The following is a 5,964-nucleotide window of genomic DNA, read 5'->3' as shown; positions in this document are numbered from 1 at the left end:
CCGCCCTGGCCCGCACCATCCTGGCCACGTCACAGGGGAGGCAGGGGTGACGGCGTATTTAGAAGCAGGGGGTCAGGCCCGCAAGAGCCCGTTATAGACACCAGAAAGCTGTAAAACAGGGCATTCCGCTGGAGGATGGTGGGAATCTGGGAGGAAGACTGGCGGCTGCAGGGCGGCCCGAGGAGCTGCAGCAGTGGATCCCCCTAAGGACAAGAGTGGTACGGTCCCATCGGCGGCGGGCTGGGGCGGCCCCTGGCGAGGATGTGGGCTGCATTGATTGGTCCAGCCGCCCGCCGCGGCGCTTGGCGGGAAAGCGGCGGCCTTAAAGGGGACGCGGAGGAAGAGGGTGGCTGGTGTTGTGCTCCGAAATATTTGTCATGTATTGTGCTGCGGCTATTTGTATCTCGCCGCGCACTGCCGTGCCAGCCTGTGCCACGCCATGTCATCCCATGTTGTTTTACCGAATCGCAGTCTCGTTTTGTTGGGAGAAACTTTTTTAGATCATCCGAGTCTAACCCTGCACTCCCAGGTCGCTACTAAGCCATGTCCCTCAGCACCACGTCTACCCAGCTTTTAAATCCCTCCAGAGATGGGGATTTAAATCCACCACTGCCTAGGGCAGCCTCTTCCGTCTTGGAAAAAAAAAATAAATAAATTGTTCCTCATCTCCTGCCTAAACCTGCCCTGGTACAACTTGAGGCTGTTTCCTCTTGTCCCATAGCTTGTTCCTTGGGGGGAAAGGTCAATGCCCACCTGGCTCCAGCTGCTTTTCAGGTAGTTGTAAAAGGTTTAGAAGGTTATAGAAGCAAAAAATGTCCCCCTAAAGCCTCTTTTTCTCCAGGCTGAACAATGCATGGTGCCTTGGCTGCTCCTCACAAGACAGAGTTTTGCTGCAGACCCTTCACCAGCTTTGTTGTCATAGAATCAACAAGGTTGGAAAAGACCTCAAGGATCATCAAGTCCAACCTGTCACCCAACAGCTCATGACTAAACCATGGCACCAAGTGCCACGTCCAATCCCCTCTTGAACACCCCCAGGCATGGTGACTCCAGCACCTCCCTGGGCAGCACATTCCAATGGCCAATTACTCTTTCTGTGAAGAACTTTCTCCTCACCTCCAGCCTAAACCTCCCCTGGCACGGCTTGAGACTGTGTCCTCTTGTTCTGGTGCTGCTTGCCTGGGAGAAGAGACCAACCCCCACCTGGCTACAACCTCCCTTCAAGTAGTTGTGGAGAGCACTAGGGTCTCCCCTGAGCCTCCTCTTCTTCTTCTTGTCCTCTGGACGTGCCCCTACGCTTCAATGTCCTTCTTGCAGCGAGGGACCCAAAACTCAAGCTGTGACCTCACCAGTGCTGAGTACAGGGGGATGATCCCTGCCCTGGTCCTGCTGTCCACACTATTGCTCATCCAAGCCAAGATGCTGTTGGCCTTCCTGGCCTCCTGGGCACACACGGGTTCATATTCAGTTGGCTGCTGACCAGCAGCCCCAGGTCTTTTCCTGCAGGATAGCTCTTCATTTTATTCCCCTCTTTCCCCCTAAGTACCAAATAAAAACAGACACCCCACCCCCCCACCCCCCCCCAAGTATGAAGTTAAGCTTTTTTTTTCCCCCCCCTTTTTCTGCTGTGCAAACTCCAAAACTCTCAGTTAGCAGCTGGATTTCCCCCAGGAAAAAATAGCACTGTCTATTTGCCCCATTTCAATTATTTCAAGTGACCCTTGGGAACAGCCATGGCCTCTCTGTCAGGGACTCCCAGCTCCTGCATCTGTCTACAAAATGAGCTCTTCCCTGAGAGCCCCAGGGATGGGCAGGTGGGCCTCTGTATCCCTGTCCCATGCTGGACTGTCTCATGGGGGACAGAGCAAGCCTCGGGTGACAAATGTCCATCCTGCTATTCTCTGCCTGTCTGGAAGGCTCCAGAACTGGGGGAAAAGGCCTCTGCTTCCTCCTGCAGAGGGCACTGGGAACTTGTGCTTTTTGTTTTCCAGGGAAGATCCCTTGGAGCTGGTGCAGCTCCTGCTCACATACACCATCCAGCCACCCTTATGCCTCTCCTCTCCCTGGATTGTGGGGCATTAGCATAACAGGGAAGCAAGGAGCTGCAGAGCTGCTTCACATTGAAAGGCACCACTGAGACAGCATCCTGTGCCCCAGTTTGCCTAGCAGCCCTTGCTTCTCCCTCTGCACCAGAGCCATGATGACTTACAGTATCACAGTATCACAGTATAACTAAGGTTGAAAGAGACCTCGAGGATCATCGAGTCCAACCTATAACCTATCAACACAGACCCCATGACTAGACCATGGCACCAAGTGCCACGTCCAATCCTCTCTTGAACACCTCCAGGGACGGCGACTCCACCACCTCCCTGGGCAGCACATTCCAATGACTAATCACTCTCTCAGTGAAGAACTTTCTCGTCACCTCAAGCCTAAACCTCTCCTGGTGCAGCTTGAGACTGTGTCCTCTTGTTCTGGTGCTGGCTGCCTGGGAGAAGAGACCAACCTCTTCCTGGCTACAACCACCTTTCAGGTAGTTGTAGAAGGCAATGAGGCCTCCCCTGAGCCTTCTCTTCTCCAGGCTAAACAATCCCAGCTCCCTCAGCCTCTCCTCACAGGGCTGTGTTCAAGGCCTCTCCCCAGCCTTGTTGCCCTTCTCTGGACATGTTCAAGTGTTTTGATGTCCTTCTTAAACTGAGGGGCCCAGAACTGGACACAGTACTCAAGGTGTGGCCTAACCAATGCAGAGTCCAGGGGCACAATGAGTTCCCTGCTCCTGCTGGCCACACTATTCCTAATGCAGTCCAGGATGGCATTGGTCCTCTTGGCCACCTGGGCACACTGCTGGCTCAAAAAAAGCAGTGTTCCTCACCACAGAAATCTTTAGTGAAAGGCAAAAGATTTATACGATCTGAAGAGAAACAGTTGTTGAACTCCTCTTTGGGTGATGTTAACATGCTGCCCTAATGTGCTGCCCACCAGCTTTGTTTCAACTGTGCCAAAATGTCAATATTGCCTAAATCACTCAGTTATTGAGGATGAACATGTTTGACCACCTCAACACAGGAGAAGCTGATGGTATGGATGGGTGCTTGTATGAAGACACAGGTACCCATCCATCATGGATGGGCACGGTGGCATGAGGGTATAGGCACTCACCCATCACGAGTCAAGCCAAACTAAAATGATCTCCAAATGCCTTGTGAGGTGGCATTTCTCTCCTGTTCAAGCTAACAGGTGAGTCTCTGGTCTGGCTCCAGCCCATATCAGGAGAAGACCACGCAATCCCCAGGGATGCTGAGGACCCTTCCAAGAGGCTTACAGGGTAGCTGACCCCACCATCACACCAGCGGAAGATGTGGGAGCTGCTGGGCTCCACATGGTCCCCAAAGGGACCTTGGATCCCTTCAGGTACCGTGGAGGGCTTGGCTGGCTCCAGTGCCTTCCCCCAGGGCTAAAACACCTGACATGCACCAGCTGAGCCTTGAGAGGAGGCTGGAGACCCACAGCCAAGCTCTTCTGCTGTGACAGATGGAAATGGGAAGGTTGTTGGGTTTTGGTTGTGTTTTTTTATGAGATGAGACAGAAACAGCTAAAGGCCACTTGTGCAATTAAGTGTCTTAAATGTGGATTTTATTTCAATGTAATGGGATGGTTATTGCATATAAAAGTGCCAGATGGTTGTTAAACCCACATTTACTAAGTTGTAACATCCATGCATTTGACTTGTAGACCATCACAAGCTACAGCCCCTCCTTCCACAATAGCTTGGGACCCCTCACTGCAGGCAGAGCCTCTGGCTGGTCCTTGCTGGGACCTTTGCATGGCAGCAGCACTTGCTGTTGAAGGCAGGACTTGGCCTCTTGGCATGGCTCTCCAGCCATGGCACACTGCCTGTCTATTCAGTTGCTTGGTGATGGTGACACGGACAGATGGATAAAGAGGTGTGAAATGAATCTTCCAGCTTGGGGAGTGAAGCCAGAACCCCTCCATGGGTTGAAGGGCAGTGGAAGGTCTCTGCAGTAGCCCATGGTGCCATGGGGATTGGAGGAGGGAGGATGAAAGGTGGAAGATGGAGAGTGAAGGATGGAAAGTTGAGAGTGGAAGATGGAGAATGGATGTTGAAAGGTGGAGGCCGGAGGGTAGAGGCTGGAGGTTGAGGAGTGGAAGGTGGAGGATGAAGTATGGAGGAAGGGCCTGGGAGGATTGTGAAGCTGGGGTGTGGCTTCTTCTCCCCCCATAGGAGTCTTGCTTAAACATGTGCAGGTGCAGGCAGGGAAGGAATGGGGTGAAGTTCCAGAGGGAACAGCAGGTCTTGTCCCCTACTGCATCCCCACACCCCTTGCACATTATCTGGGCAGCTTGGTGGCCCCAGGAAGGGCAGTGCACAGCACCAGCCCTCCACAGCACCACCAGGATGGATCTGGTCCCTGTGCACTCAAGGGAAGCCCAGGAGAGGCAGGGGAAGAAGCCCCCAGACCCGAGCTGTGCAGCAGCATCCCTCCCCCAGCTCTGCCTGCCCGCAGCACCGCTGCCTTTCCTTCTTTGGTAAAGACTCCAACAATTCCCTTTTTAGGCTTAATACCAGCCCTGGGAAGGGATGGGGTCCCATTCCCCAGCCCCCCTCCCTGCAGGGATGGATCTGAGCACAGGGGCTGCCTGCAGGGTTGCAACCCGTGCTTCAGCTGCCTGCAGATGGCTTTTCCAGACAGCCTTTCTTCAGGGTGCTCACTGCCCCAGCAGCTCCTGCCTCGCTGGAGAGGCGCTGCTGGGCCCCGCGCTGCGGGAGCCTGGCTGCTCACCCAGCCTTCCCAGGAGCACACCTCAGCCTGGCCAGCACAAAGGTATTACTGGGCTGGCTGAGCTCTGATTTCCTTATTACTCCCGGAAAGCTCTCCCTGATGAATCCCAGCTGGGAGCCTCTTTCTCTTTTTTCTGGGGTGGGGGTGTGTGTGTGTGAGGGAGGTGGTGGTGGTGGGGGTGTTCTTATTACATTGCTGATATGTATTTTTCTGCAGGGCTGTTCGCCCTCCCTTCCCCAGCCTGCTCTGGGCCCCATCGTTTACCCCTAGCACAAAGGGATGAAGGGCTGCCAGGCTGCCTGGACCCAAACCCAGTCCTTCTTCTGGGTGTCACACTCAGGGAGCTGGCAGAATTCTCTCCTCATGTCCTGCTGCTTGTTGCAGCCTTGGAGGGCTGTGCAAGCTCACATGGGCTTGAGGACCCCAGACTTTGCCTTGGAGGTTGGGGGAATACGAGCTTTGTGGGGATAGAGGAGTGCATGTAGATGTGGAGGGCTCCTCAGCGTACAGCAGCAGAGCATCTCCCTTGGGTTGGAGATTGGAGCCTTGCCTTTTGGAGGTCCTCAGTGAGTGTTGGAAGGGCTGGGCAGAGGGACCCTAAGCATAGGGGTCTCCACACAGGGTGGCACAGGTCCCCCCCACCTGAATCCAGGGCACTCTGTCTGCAAACAGCTTCTGCTCATTTGGGGCTCACCTCTCTGAGTGACTCCAGAGGCATTCCCATCCACAGGGCTTGGGCACAGGGTGGTCCTGGCCCACCTGACCCCCATGTCTCTCTCACATCGCCTATGTGGGACTGGCCCCATGCAGAGGCGGCTGCTGAAGGCTTGACAGCTTGTTTAGATAGAAAGCAGGGGAAAGGGAACTGCAAATCCTGCCTCTGCAAACCCACAGGAGAAAAGCTGCTGGGAGTTGCCCCAAAAGCAGCACCTCCAACTTGGATCCCATGCTGCAGGCAGCCCCCTGCAGCCGCCCAGGGACATATTCTACCTCCCAAGCCTAAAGATATTTCCCATACGTTTGGTACAATGAACCAACAAAGAGACAAAACTCTTGGTGGTGCCTCCTTTGGAGATGGTGCAAGCAGCCCAAAGCTGTGCCCCTGGCAGTGGTGGGCACAAGAGAGGACCTGCAACAGAACTCCTGCACTGGGTGGAAA

At 54.4% G+C, this 5,964-nt stretch overlaps 1 non-coding gene across 1 annotated transcript; it reads right to left on the bottom strand.

Annotated features, from left to right (window-relative positions):
* Positions 1 to 2,865: 2,865 nt before the first annotated feature.
* Positions 2,866 to 2,926, bottom strand: LOC137447163 (U5 spliceosomal RNA). The gene has a single exon (XR_010988807.1). It is a non-coding gene; the product is annotated as a U5 spliceosomal RNA (small nuclear RNA).
* Between the last annotated feature and the right edge of the window lie 3,038 nt (positions 2,927 to 5,964).

This window comes from Melanerpes formicivorus, unplaced genomic scaffold, assembly GCF_026170545.1.
Source record: "Melanerpes formicivorus ecotype bairdi unplaced genomic scaffold, bMelFor1.0.p_v2 SCAF_19, whole genome shotgun sequence".
Classification (NCBI taxonomy): domain Eukaryota; kingdom Metazoa; phylum Chordata; class Aves; order Piciformes; family Picidae; genus Melanerpes; species Melanerpes formicivorus.
The sequence above is the reverse complement of the archived record's forward strand: the minus strand, read 5'-3'. Positions and strand labels throughout refer to the sequence as shown.